General features: G+C 43.6%; 1 protein-coding gene across 2 annotated transcripts in view; it reads right to left on the bottom strand.

Moving 5' to 3' along the window:
* The window catches only part of PTPRT (protein tyrosine phosphatase receptor type T), a 734,376-nt gene that overhangs the window by 538,200 nt on the left and 181,066 nt on the right, over positions 1-15,110 (bottom strand). The window lies entirely within an intron of this gene.

The raw sequence follows: 15,110 nt of genomic DNA, 5'->3' as shown, positions 1-15,110 counted from the left end.
ATATTATTATTAAGGCTACATTTTAGTCATGGATATTTTTAGTAAAAGTCATGGACAGGTCACAGGCAGTAAACAAAAATTCACGGCCTGTGACCTGTCCATGACTTTTACTAAAATACCAGTGAATAAAACTTGGGGGTGGGGCGGGGGCTGCCCGGGGGCCCTGCGGGTGCTGGGGGAGGGCGTCTCAGGTGCTCAAGGAGGACAGCGGCGGGCAGCCCGGGACCCCCGCTGGTGCTGGGGGAGGGGTGGGCAGTGACCAGCAGGCTCCCTACCTGGCTCCGCGCCTCCCCCCACAGCAGCAGCAGAGTTTGCGTGTGGGAGGGGCAGGGGGTTAGGGCACAGGACGGGGTGAGGCGGGCTCTGGGTGGCACTTACCTGGGGGGGGCGCTCCTTAGAAGCGGCAACATCCCCCTCGCTCAGGTGCTAGGCGGAGGCATGGCCAGGCAGCTCTGCATGCTGCCTCAGCCTGCAGGCTCCGTGGTTCCTGGCCAATGGGAGCTGCAAAACAAGTGCTCTGGGTCGAGGCAGCACACAGAGGTGCCTGGCCAAACCTCTACCTAGCTGCTGAGCAAGGGAGATGTTGCTGCTTCTGGGGAGCCCCCCAGGTAAGCGCTGCCCAAAGCCCGCCTCACCCCATCCCGTGCCCCAACCCCTTCCCACACCAAACTCTCCTGCTCAGTGGGGTCATGCAGTGGTGGTGCGGGAGCCCAAGACCGCCCCAGCAGCGGCCTGTGCGCCTGGCGCAGGAATCCGGAATCCATGACTTCTGTGACAAAGTCGCAGCCTTAATTATTGCATCATGTATGGAGGACAAATTCAAAATTACAAACATATTCGACATTATGTTATCAAAGTGTGTCTGCCACGCAGGGCTAAAGTTACCCCACCCAAGACAAAGGAATGTGGTTTCTGGAAGGTATTTTGGAGGTACATTAAGAGACAATGGGAATGCAATTTACAGAGAAGGTAAATAGGAGTATAAGGCCAACAAGGGGAGGAGATAATTACTCAGCATCATGGCAAGGGGAAGAGATTACAGGAAACAGATCAATTTGCATTTAAACAAACACCAGCAGGGGAATAAACCAGCATGAAACTTCCTTCACCAGAAAACTCCATGTCACCATCCTCAGAGCATGAATTAACTTTTCTTTGGGGGTAACCCTCAGAAGAATCCATTTCAAATTTTGTATTTGAATAAAAATAATAAATGGAGTACTTGTGGCACCTTAGAGACTAACAAATTTATTAGAGCAAAAGAGATCCACTTCCGGGACACTATAATGCTAATAAGCGATGGTCATGTAAACACCACCCTATACCGGAAACCAACTGACCACTATACTTACCTACATGCCTCCAGCTTTCATCCAGACCACACCACACGATCCATTGTCTACAGCCAAGCTCTACGATACAACCGCATTTGCTCCAACCCCTCAGACAGAGACAAACACCTACAAGATCTCTATCAAGCGTTCTTACAACTACAGTACCCACCTGCTGAAGTGAAGAAACAGATTGACAGAGCCAGAAGAGTACCCAAAAGTTACCTACTACAGCACAGGCCCAACAAAGAAAATAACAGAACACCACTAGCCATCACCGTCAGCCCCAACTAAAACCTCTCCAGCGCATCATTAAGGATCTACAACCTATCCTGAAGGATGACCCATCACTCTCACAGATCTTGGGAGACAGGCCAGTCCTTGCTTACAGACAGCCCCCCAACCTGAAGCAAATACTCACCAGCAGCCATACACCACACAACAAAAACACTAATCCAGGAACCTATCCTTGCAACAAAGCCCAATGCCAACTGTGTCCACATATCTATTCAGGGGACACCATCATAGGGCCTAATCACATCAGCCACACTATCAGAGGCTCGTTCACCTGCACATCTACCAATGTGATATATGCCATCATGTGCCAGCAATGGCCCTGTGCCATGTACATTGGCCAAACTGGACAGTCTCTACGTAAAATAATAAATGGACACAAATCAGACGTCAAGAATTATAACATTCAAAAACCAGTTGGAGAACACTTCAATCTCTCTGATCACTCGATTACAGACCTAAAAGTGGCAATTCTTCAACAAAAAAACTTCAGAAACAGACTCCAAGGAGAGACTGCTGAATTGGAATTCATATGTAAACTGGATACAATTAATGTATGCTTGAATAAAGACTGGGAGTGGATGTGTCATTACACAAAGTAAAACTATTTCCCCTTGTTTATTTCCCCTCCTACTGTTCTCGTAAAGTGCTGGAAATGGCCCACCTTGATTATCACTACAAAAGGTTCCCCCTCACCCCCGCTCTCCTGCTGGTAATAGCTCACCTTTCCTGATCACTCTTGTAACAGTCTGTATGTTAACACCCATTGTTTCATGTTCTCTGTGTTTATAAAATCTCCCCACTATATTTTCCACTGTATGCATCCAATGAAGTGAGCTGTAGCTCACGAAAACTTATGCTCTAATACATTTGTTAGTCTCTAAGGTGTCACAATTACTCCTTTTCTTTTTATGGATACAGACTAACACGGCTGCTACTCTGAAACCTGTCAATAAAAAATAATGTAAGTTATAGATTTCCGGTTTCTCTACCTTTTATAGAGAATATAGTTTTCTAATCATATTGTGTCTTTATGCCGTCCTTGATCTCTCCATTCACTTATGAAGCTGTTGGCACATGGCATGCTCACAGCTCCAGCAAACTGGCTTCTCTTAATGCTCACCCCTAGGTAGCAGTGCTAGGAACAGAACCCAGATCTCCAAAACCTCAGTCTGGTGCCATGTACACAAGTCCAGCCTTCCTCTTTGAACAGTTCCAAACTGTTCACTTGGATTATTTGCATTCTGTTGTTTGTGGCATATTGTTACTCATCATTTAAGTCACAAGTATTTCTGCTTCCTGATGGACTGAAACTTTTTAAAAATGAGAGAACAACAAACAGGAAATAGTAAACAGAAACAAAAAGCAAATAGCAGATGATCCAGTGCAAACATTTGGCTGAATGATCATTTATAATGCAATCTATAAAATTCTTGGAATTGGCTAACTGCCATAAATAAATGGGCAGCTGTCTGAACACTTGTGAATAAAGAGACCCCCATGAATAAGGGAATGACCTTGCCATGCCTGAACACAAATAACGTGTGTGGTATTTGACCAGCACTAGCCAGCATTGCAAAATGAAATGCTGGGAATGAATTTATGAAAAGGAGGCTTCTAGCTGGCCTACAGATCATGACTCATAATAAAGCATATATTCTATTTTTATATATATTATATTCTATTTAGGCAAAAAGTGTATTCATTCCTTAGATTTCTATGAACAAATAGGCAATTTGTTCATACAAGGACTCCACATTCAACAGAATATTATCTTTCTACTCATCAAGGTTCTCTCTCTGGGAATGCTATATCTGTTCTGGTTCATTACAGCAATTCCCAGATCTCCCTCAATTGAACTTCTTTTCTTTCTATATACCAGAAGAGGTGGGCAGGCATTATAGAAACCAACTATTCTTCCACTGAAAAGATAACATGAAAATAGGAAAACATGTGAACCCTTCAACAAGAAAGAATAATGGAAAAAATAACTTAGATGTAGCTGCAAAATTAACCATTTAATGATGAGTAAACGAAGAGCCATATTTCCCATCTGCATATAGGTATGCAAGAGGAACAGATTTCAATTTTAGGAAAGGCTACAGTTGTGCAGCCTCTACCTGACAGCTGTCAGCTGCAGAAGGGTCAAGCAGAGGCCAGCCCTGATGAGGTCCTGATGGAGAATTCCCACTTTATTAGAGAATCACTATTTTGTCTCAAGAAGAACAGGAGGACTTGTGGCACCTTAGAGACTAACAAATTTATTAGAGCATAAGCTTTCATGGGCTACAGCCCACTTCATTGGATGCACAGAATGGAACATACAGTAAGAAGATTTTTATATATATAAATCTTCTTACTATATGTTCCATGCTATGTATCCGATGAAGTGGGCTGTAGCCCACAAAAGCTTATGCTCATATATATACACACACACATACAGATAAGTTGGAAGTTGCCATACAAATTGTGAGAGGCTAATTAGTTAAGATGAGCTATTATCAGCAGGAGAAAAAAAAACTTTTGTAGTGATAATCAAGATGGCCCACTTAGACAGTTGACAAGAAGGTGTGAGGATACTTAACTTGTCTCAGTTACATTGCCCCCACATACATCCCCTTCTCGGAACCCATGCCCTACTTGGCCTGCCAAATATGCATCAGCAATGAATCCATTAGAACGCCCCATGGATTCTAGGCCTTACCCATGGTAACATTGACTCTGCACTGTTTGGCTCTCTCTATCACACAGGCAAGCCAAGCTAGCTCTGTTGCTATGCTAACTTTGATCTTCCAGTCAGCTGTGCTCCTCTGACACCCCTGTAGTTCAGAGGATGTGTAGAGCAACCCAGTGCTATTCAGAACCATATTCACTTGTTCTGCAAGACAACCTGCCAGTTGTACCCTACCTCATCTGGGAGAATTAGTTGCATAGAGATGTTCCCTGACTCCTTCCTTCCTTGATTTTTCCTTCCTAAGCATAGTACTTTGCACTTGTCTTTCCTGCATTTCATCTTGTTGATTTTCATCTTTGTTGATCTTGACGACAGACTAAAACAACCATCAATCCATTATTTTTTATTATTTCATTATCCTGTTTAAGGACAAAAGTGTTTTAAGGGGCAAAATGTTTTGTAAATAAAAAAACAATCTACAAAATCTAACATGAACCAATTACTTTTTTTTTATGGGGGAGGGGGAGTAATTAAAATTCTTCTATAACATAGGACACCTCAAACACAGCAGCACCGGGCTAGCAAAAGAAGAGCACAAGGAGAAACTTACCAGTCTCATTTCACTGTCCAAGCTGAGTGAAATGTTAAAAGAGCAGTGGTGTTGCTAGACTGTTATTTCAATTTTGCCTAGATCCCTCAGTCACCATAGACCCTATTTTATCAGGTGCTGTACAAATATATACCAAAAAAAAAAAAGACAGTGGCTCTCCCAAAATCCAAAAAGACGGCATGGAGATGAGACAAATGAGAGAGGTGAGGGAAGGAGGATGGGAGAAGGTGCAAAACAGGATGCGTGCAAGTTTTACTCAACAGGAGCAATAGTTCCAACTTGCCTACCTGCCTTGTCATGACCAGGTTGTATCTGACTGTATGCATTGTGGAAGAGGTGAATTTTGAGGAGGAACTCCAAGGAGGATAAGGTGATGACTTCTCAGAAATTACCTGGGAACTTTTCCACTCAGCAGTGTGAGAGGAAGCTTGAAAGTGCTTGTTGAATAGGTAAGGGTGATAAGACATTTGTGTTTGAAGAGGTGGATGCTCCTGCAGGGATTCGAAAAGATGGGATAATATAGTTAAAGCAATGAGCTAGGAAGATTAATTTAGCAGTAGCAGCATCTTGAATGGACTTCACAGGGTGAATTTCCAGGCAATGAAGCCAGAGGAGATATTACGGTAATCAATGTACAAGATCAGGGCTTGGACAAGAGATTGGCAGTATGGGTAGAGAAGATAGATTGGATCTTGGAGAACTTCCACAGGAAGAAACGGCAAGACAGAGACAGCCTGAATGTGTGGGACAAAACAGGGCATGGTCAAAGATAGAGCAAAGACTATGAATCTGAGTAACGGAGGTTGGTGGTGTCCAGTATGTTAGAGAAGAGAGAGTAGAGGGCTGTCGGGCAAGAGATCACAAGGTTTCACTTTGGCCATTTAAGTTTAAATTTCAGTTAAACATCCAAGAGAAGTCAGAAAAACAGGTTGTGGTTTTGGTTTGGAAGGAGGAAGGCAGATTTCAGGTAAAAAAAAGAAGCTTTGAGTGATCAGCACAAAGTTGATAGAACTGTTTCTGTGACTAAACTACGCAGATATGGCTTGTAAAGGGAGAAGAGGAGGAAAGCAAAGACAGAGCCTTCTGGTACCCCCACTGAAACAAAGGGAGGAAAGGAGACTACATTGAATGAAAGGGTGAGGGAGCAATCCAGCAGCCAGAGAATGAGACATGGGTGCTAGAATGACCAGTCGCCATAGAACACTGCAATATTTAATAGTTGTAGCCGGCCTAGTTTAGATCTGCAAGTTAGAGGTTGGCAGGGTGGGGGAGGAGGTTGGGCTCACTTCTTTGAAAGAGAGATGTGGCACTACATGCAACTCAGGTCTCTGAACCATGACTGGAAAGTGGTATGATGTTTATTGCAGCTCAGTAATTCCAGATTCAATATGTTCTTTACAAGTACAAATGTCTTTTTCTAACTGCCAGCCCTGCACATTCAACCTGGGATTGGAATCTAACTGGCTTTCATTTCCCATGCAATCACTTGAAATAAAAATTCCACACGCTGAATGATATCCTCAATTATGCCAATACAGCCTCCGAGCATTCAATTTATGCCCCCAGTGACAGCTCTGTAACTGCACTGCATTTGACAAAACAGTCCAGCTCACACTCTCCTACTGGTGTTGGCTTTACAGTCCCAACGATCAGTAAACTAACTTTTGTAAGTACAGTGGTGGATATTACAGGCAGGAAGCAGCTCTGAGTAAGAATTTTCATGTGGTCAAACCTCAGAATAGAATCAGACCCTCAAAATACCTGTCCTAAAGGGAAAAGACCTCTTGGGTCGTGGGGAAGGAGGGAGGCTTGGAATAATGCACTGGGAGAGTGGAGGCAGGTGGCCTAGTGGAAAGAACAGTTGACCGGGATCTATTCCTGGCTTAGCCATTGGCCTGCTGGGTGACCTTGGGTGAGTCACTTCCTGTTTCTTTGCCTCAATTAACACACCTGTAAAACGGGGATAATGATGCTTACTTCCATTGTTAAAACACTTTGAGTTTACTGGTGAAAAGTGCTATGTAAAAGCATTTTATTCTTATTATTATGTTGTGAGATTTTGTTTACTTCCCCAATAGATGCAAGTGGTCGTGAATGTGTGTGTGTAAGCAAAGGAAATAAACCTGTTATACAGTACGTTTCCATTATTTAAAATAATTGAGAATAAGACAATTTTTTTAAAAGTCTGGTGGATGAGACATGGCATGGTGCTGACATGAGTGGTTCATAGAGTTGCCACAGCATACGCCAACCCACTATCTGCAGGTTAAATCACTTGGCAACAAACAAACCTGCCTCCTGGTGGATTTCAGCATTATACCACAGAAGAAATAATATGTCCGGGTATCCCAGATACTAGGGGTAGTCAAGGGGGGTGGAGGGGAGAGAAAGTAACAGATTAGGACTCTTCCATGGAAATGCAGGCTGCAGACCAAATTCAGCCCTGATTCATACAGGTGTCAGTGGGAGTTCTGAACACTCAGCACTTCTGAAAACCATTTGTGTAAGCACCAAGCTAGCCACGTCCAGGGCCAGTGTAACCACTAGGCAAAACTAGGCAGCTGCCTAGGGCGCCAAGATTTGGGGGTGCCAAAAAGCAGTGCCCCCCAATTTTTTTTTTACACTATTGCTCCCCGCGGAGGGACAGGCCGCTTGCAGCCATGTTAGCACCTACCTCTGCTGGCATCCTCTGCAACTGCGGGCCCCTCCGCCTCACCCCACATCACTGCCCACCCGCACCCCCCCACCAGCCCACAGCCGCCTCTTCCCCAAGCCACTGCATTGCTCCCTAGCCTGCTCCCTCTGGCTCTGGCAGTCCTGGACCCCCTGCCACAGCAGTGGCTGCTGCCCAAGGGCTGCTGGCTGCAGATTGGAGCGGGTGACATCAGCCCGCCTGCAGCTGGCCCTATTGACAGCAGTGCAGCAGCGGGAGGGGGGTGGGGGAAAAGGAAGAGGAGACCTGCAGGTGTGGATCATGGCCCTGCCAGAGGATACAGGGTTAAAGAGCTGCAAAAGTGTAACTGTCCTCAGCACATGCCACCTTCCAAGGCTTCATCCCCATCCATCCCTGCAGTCCTGTGGATCAGGTAAATAGAGCCCCTATTAGGGGAAAACTGAGGCAGAGAACAGGGACGTGACTTGCCCAAGGTCACCCGGGGAGTCATTGTCAGAGTCCTGCTTTGAACACAGGAGATCGAGGCTCTTAGTTCTGTGCTGGCTTGGACCTTTAGACCAGAGGCCTTCAAGCCCTGAGCTCTGCACCTGCCCACACAGGGTATTAATCTGGGATTCAGGGGCAGCACACTGCAAGTTTTCAGTGAAGAAACATGGCTGTCTCGAGCCCTTATGGCTACAAGGAAAATCTTCCAAAGGTGATGGGCATCTAGCTGACACAGTTCTGTCTGCCTGAGTTTGCAGCCAGCCTGGGACAACAGCTCTAGGAAATGTGGCAGTAACGGTTAAGTCTAATTACGACACCATCAGAGCCAGATTTTCATGTAACATGGGTGACCAGTTGCGTGGTGCACAACCACTGCAAATGTGCGAGCAACTCAGGTTAAGTGCAACTGAACCCTGGGCAGGCTGCAGCACGCAAGAGATCTTTGTTCTCCCACTAAATGACAGCAGATGCACCAGTAACTTTACTAGGTAGAAGTTTAGTGACCACATTAGGGCCATATCCTCCCCACTCCCAAAATTGGGCCAACCACCCCTCATCATTCTCCTGATTGCTTGTATTGTTATTGATGGGAGATCTGCTGTGGATTGAGGGGTGTATATGGACCTGCCTTTGCAGGCTCAGTCCTGGCCCAGCATTCGAAATAAATTGCCCTGAGCTTCAGAAGTACCGAGAACCCTGGAGTTCCCACAGACATCGGGGGAAATGCAGGTGCTCAGCATCTCTGAAAATCAGGCCCAGAATGACACTGCCCTGGGCCAGAGCTCTCTGAGTAAGGGGCTTCAGCAGCGATTGGTGGGGGGCAGAGTAAAGCAACCAGGACGGTCATAACGGAGGCTAGAACTCTGTCCTCGCCTCACACCTGTGGGAAGACAGGCCTTCAGACACCCCCTCCCGCCTGCATTGCACTTTCCAGCCCAGGAGCAAGGAACCATTTCACACCTTAGCACTGGGGGGAGCTGAAGCCTCGAACAGGGAAGTAACTTGCCTGAAGTCATCTAGTGAGTTGGTGCCAGGGTGGAGAATAGAAGTCAAGAGTCCAACTCCCAGCTCTGTGCTCTGATCCCCGAAACAGCCCTTTCCAGATCCATTGGGGGGAGGGTGGTGAGGGACTCTAGCCACGTGCAGGAGACCCAAGGCCATTTAGTTTCATTAAATATGTAGACTAAATAATGAAATTAATAAATTTTCAAGCCGAATTTTCAAGTTCATAATTCTAATGAACAATGCCACATTATGCAGTATTCATTTTTGAAAGTTTATAATAAGCGATGCTCCTGGGGGAGGAGGGCGCAAGGTGGAAGTTTCGCCTAGGGCGCAAAATATCCTTCCACCGGCCCTGGCCATGTCTAAATACATTGGTCTATAAGACCACATACAGGCATAATGCCTCTATAGACACACTGTTCACCCTTCACTGAAGTGTAATTAGCTCAGAGGTGAAACATAGCATCTCCCTAACAGTCACAGTGAAATTAATCACACAAGTGAAGAGCAGAAGTGAAGAATATTAGATTCACCACACTGAAAGAGGAATTTAGAAAGTCAGACTTACCCAAGTTAGAATTTAACTATGATACAGGGCTAAACCCCACAAAGTAATTTCATGCAAGGTGAAAATATCCACATGCGGCCAGAAAGCTCATGTCAAGTGTTAAAAAAGGTGAGGCTTTCAGGAAGAGCAAAAGCAGCTTTTGGTTCTACCTGTCCCTTCTTCCAATCAGCTAAAAAGAAACACTGGAGGTTGTGGCTGAAAAGTGGGATCGGGGAAAAGGAAACTGAGATGATTTCAATTTGGCCAGATGCAACATGTGCAATGAGTGACCTCTTGCTAGCATAAATAGAAACCCAAACAAGCAATGAAACAGCCTTCCTTGATTCAAAAGGGGTCATACTGAAGCAAATAATGGCACATACAGGAAGGATAAAATAACCCCTTGTTTTACACTGCAGGCGTGTAACAATGCCACTGCTCATCTGAGTGATGCTAATTAATTTTGAGCAGACCTATCATCAGTTACTGAGTCTCTCCCCCAGATTAAATGTAAACCAGCCTTGCACAAATTGAATGCTTTCTTTGAATATATAATTGAATTTGCAGAAGTGTGTGCCAGGGGGGTGTTTAAATAAGTGCACAAATACGATAAAAAAGGACTTCACGCCATTATATCTAATTCAGTAAGCAAAAATAATGGCAGGGCACATTCCAATTAGTGTTTGATTTATCTATTTTAACAAACCCAATTAGTGGAATGTTTTATAAAGTCATCCAATGTCAGTCATGGACTCACCAGATAGAAACAATACCTATAAAAGAGATTTTAAAAATTGATGGGAAGGCTCATTGGATTTACAGCATATCTTAACACCCACAGGAACAACATGGACTCAGGCATCTCTTCATCAAGGGCTTGTAGCATCCCCAGAAGAGAAAAAGAAAGAGCATCAGCAGTCTCATTCTTCCTGCTTCAGGTCTTTCCTCTTGTGGATAAACACTTATTTACTTTATTTTTTCCCCCTTTTAAAAAATATTGAGTATATGAATGCACAGAGCAGATCTAGAAGGGAAAAATTTACCGGGAGCACAAGTTGTTAAGCTTTCTCTAGAGGAAAATGGGATTTTGGCTCTCCACAGCTTTGCAAGAGCGTAGAGGATGAGGCTAGAGAAAGGGGCGAATCCTGCAGCAGGGATGTCCCGTAGGACTCTTAGAACAAGAACAGGATTGTTCTCTTTGACCATGAATTCTTTTCTCCTCTCAGCACACTCATGATCACAGAGCCAGAAGAGATGCACTTGTGCTATTAGAGCAATAAGGTCTATTGGAAGAGATTTTTGTTGTTTTTAATATATACAAATTTATTCCATGACTCACTTCAGAGGCTTTAGACAACTTATATTTGATACAGCATCCTTCATGCAAAATAGACAGCCATAGGGCTGTAGAATAAAGAAGAGGCTTTGAAGAGCTGAATTTGGAACTATGCATGCAGTGTTGACCTAAGTCACTTAGAGTGTATACAGGACTAATCCCTGGAGGGGAGCCCAGTGTATCCTCCCCTAGGAAGAGTAATGAATACTGCATATGCATTCTAGGGCACTCCACAAAGAGATGGACCTGAACCAGAAACCTACATCTAAACATACCTAAAGTTTGGGCATGTTCAGAATGTAGATCTGACTTGCATCTCCAGTTCCCAAACAAAGTATTCTTTCTGGTAATATATTTCTAGAGCACAGATGACTTACCATATCCAGAAAGGGGGATGGATTCCACCAGGGATGGGAAAATTGACCTTTTTATCCTCTCTTACCATTCAGAGAGAAAAAGAAAACCAGAGTGTACCTATGACTGCTGGCGCGGATGAATGTTTTTTCTCCCTTTGATGTACAGAGACAGACTGATAGGCTAAGTGCTAGATGCAAAGCCCATTGAAGTCAATAGAAAGATTTCCACTGAATTTAAAAGGGTTTGTTTCAGGCCTCAAGTGTGTTATAGGGCAGGAGCAGGGGCATTCATCTCATTCTAAAAGGTCACATCATGGCCACTGCAAGGACAAAATATGAGATTTGATGGACCAGTGACCAAAGTCAGAGAGGACTTTGTTCCTGCAAACAGTGCTAAGATTTTAAAATAGGCTGGCAACTCATTCTTGCATAATTCTACTTGTTTACCTATCACAGATGAGGGACTTTTTTGGGGCAGGTAAATAAAGTATTGTTAGTAAGTTTATCTTCATGCACCGATTGCCAAACACATACTGAGCTGATGCCGAAAGGAAGTCTTCAAAGGAGAACGAAAGTTGGCAATAGTGGGGGAGTTGGATTCAAAGTAACATCAGTCTTAGCTTAAAACAAACAGCAAAGCTTTTAAGGGAAGAAGTTTAAAGAAATGAATGAGCAACTATCTGAGAATAGGGCATGAGGAGTTCTGTAGAGATGGAACAGGAACATTTTGTTTTAGTGAAACATTTTCTCTTGCCTCCTATTTTGAAGGGCATAAGGAGGAGTATGTGGGAATTTTCCCTCAGAAACAAAAATTCCAATTTTGTGTAAACATTTTGAAGTACAACTTCAAAAATGCTTTGCAAAAACATTGCAATTTCGTCAAACCAGCATTTTTGAAAATATTTTTGGTTGTAAAAGTTTGACTAGCTATAGAAGCCAGCAGTTATGAGAGGATGGGTCTTAAGTGGTCCCAGTTCTCAAAGCAACATAATAATCTGACTGCATTTTATTCTTTTCTTTCTAGTTCCATGGTCTCTACTCTTCATTTTAAAATGGGAACCCTAATCAAGATGAGAAGTTACTGAGACATCAATATAGGTTTCAGTAGAGGTAGGGACAAGGTCTGCCAACTTCCGGGAGAGGATAAAAGGTAGCTAGACAAGCTAGAGAAGCAGCAGCCATTTGTAGTAGCAGTGATTTCCCAAAAATCAGAAGTTTTATAAGGGGAATTCAACTCAAGAGCTATCAAATGGGAGAACAATCCAGGTAGCAATAGGTTAATATTAAAGCCATTAATAATGGCAGTTTTGTTTTTAAATTTATTTTAAATTGGCACTAGAAAGATACCCTAAGTAGGAACACTTCGTGTTTTTGTATGGTATCAAAGCAGCTTCAGGAAACCATGTATTTTATACAGTAACTTCTGCAAAAAGAATTTCAAAAGCAATGCAAATTTCCAAAGGTTGGTTTAAAATGGTTCTAACTTGTTTTTGTTGTTGCTGTTGCTGGACCAGTTCATATAGGTTTAGGCTCAGCTCTTGATGACCATGGTACTACAGTGAATACACTGAGCACCTAGGTAGGGGGAAACAGGGCTTGCCATTCTCAAAAAGTGCTCTAAATACAGAATTGATGTGTTCTATTCAGCCCTCTTCAGCTTGACACCAGGGGCTGGGATTTTCAAGGGGACCTAAAGCAGTTAGATATCCAGTTCCCATTGAGACGTAATGAGAGCCGGGCACCTAACCGCTCTTAATCTGTTCTGAAAATTCCAGGCACAGCTATTCAGAAAGCACATGGGCTGGAGGTGGGCTGCAAAAAGCACTCAGATGAGAGTCTGTTCAGATGCATGCTCACAGGCTTAACATAGATATCAGCAATCAATTCCCTTGTAGTAATCAGAAATGTATTCTTACATCCTCAGATGTACTTTGAACTCTGTTTCAAGATCAGTCTATTTAAGTGCTGTAGGTATCTAGCTGGTTTTCTGGCCACATTCATGGCTCATTTTAGGCTAATTATACTGAAGCTTTGGCTGGGTTATTTGAGCTTGACAAATTAAGTATTGCTGGAGTCTCCAATCTCTCTGCACTTGGTGATCTCAACAATCCTGGAGTCTGCAATCGTCCCAATGAAACAGATACCTGTTGCCTCCCTCGCTACTTGACCTTTGACCATCCACTTATGATAAAGTCTGATCATGGCTCTTCTTTGGCAGTGATGACTCTTGCTGGCTCCTGGCTGTGATCACCAGTTCTCAGGGGGACTGGTTGCCCAGCTGTCAGTCTGGTCAGGGTTTGCCTTTCTGCCTTAGTAAACTTTGTCTGGCTTAAAAAAACAAATGAAAGAGAGGTAAACAAAACATTTAGTGTAGATTTGTGCGACTGAGGGAGTGTAAGAAGTAAAACTCTTCAACTGTCCAGAGTCAGTGATAAGGCAGTCCTCCTGGTGTGTTTCTAGAACTACCACCAGGCTAGATATGTATTTTATTTTCATAGTTAGCTTAATTTAATAGGTTTGGGGTTTTTTTCCTCTGTCTGAAGAGCTCTTTTGGCCATTACATTGCTCAGACTATTTTGATGAGGAAATGATGTGCTCAAACTCATACCGCAGGTATTGGCATATTCATGACATTCCACACTTACAAACAAGGGTTTAATGCCAACAATCAGAAATCTGGTCTTCCACGCCCAGCAACTTGATATTGGTCATAATCACCCATTTATTGCATGGTTTATTAATAGGAAGCTGTCAAGGTTCCTTCCCCACTCTGAGCTCTAGGGTACAGATGAGGGGACCTGCATGAAAAACCCCCTAAGCTTATTTTTACCAGCTTAGGTTAAAACTTCCCCAAGGTACAAACTATTTTACCTTTTGTCCCTGGACTTTATTGCTGCCACCACCAAGCATCTAACAAATATAACCGGGAAAGAGCCCACTTGGAAACGTCTTTCCCCGCAAAATCCCCCCAAGACCTACACCCCCTTTCCTAGGGAAGGCTTGATAAAAATCCTCACCAGTTTGCATAGGTGAACACAGACCCAAACCCTTGGATCTTAAGAACAATGAAACGCAATCAGGTTCTTAAAAGAAGAATTTTAATTGAAGAAAAAGTAAAAGAATCACCTCTGTAAAATCAGGATGGTAAATACCTTACAGGGTAATCAGATTAAAAACAGAGAGAATCCCTCTAGGCAAAACCTTAAGTTACAAAAAGACACAAAAACAGGAATATACATTCCATTCAGCACAACTTATTTTATCAGCCATTTAAACAAAACAGAATCTAACGCATATCTAACTAGATTCCTTATTTAACCCTTTGCAGGAGTTCGGACCTGCATTCCTGCTCTGGTCCCAGCAAAAGACACACACAGACTGAGAGAACCCTTTGTTTCTCCCCCCTCCAGCTTTGAAAGTATCTTGTCTCCTCATTGGTCATTTTGGTCAGGTGCCAGCGAGGTTATCTTTAGCTTCTTAACCCTTTATAGGTGAAAAGGTTTTTCCTCTGGCCAGGAGAGATTTAAAGGCGGTTAGCCTTCCCTTTATATTTATGACAGAAGCCATCCATAAATTTAGGCTGAAATTTTCAGAAGGGAACTAGGGGACTTAAGCACCCATCTCCCTTAAGCCCCTTTGAAAGCCTCAGCTTTGGGTGAAGTTTCTAATATTCATGTCCCCTAGTCAAATTCAAACAAATCCCTCCTAGTTTGAGACACATCCTCTATCTATAGGATTTCATGACCCTGAATCAACTCTTCTGTTTGGACTTTCCATCCACTGAGCTGCCATATTAG

The sequence above is a fragment of the Lepidochelys kempii genome, chromosome 13 (genome assembly GCF_965140265.1).
Source record: "Lepidochelys kempii isolate rLepKem1 chromosome 13, rLepKem1.hap2, whole genome shotgun sequence".
NCBI lineage: Eukaryota > Metazoa > Chordata > Testudines > Cheloniidae > Lepidochelys > Lepidochelys kempii.
This window is presented reverse-complemented; position numbering and strand designations above follow the sequence as displayed.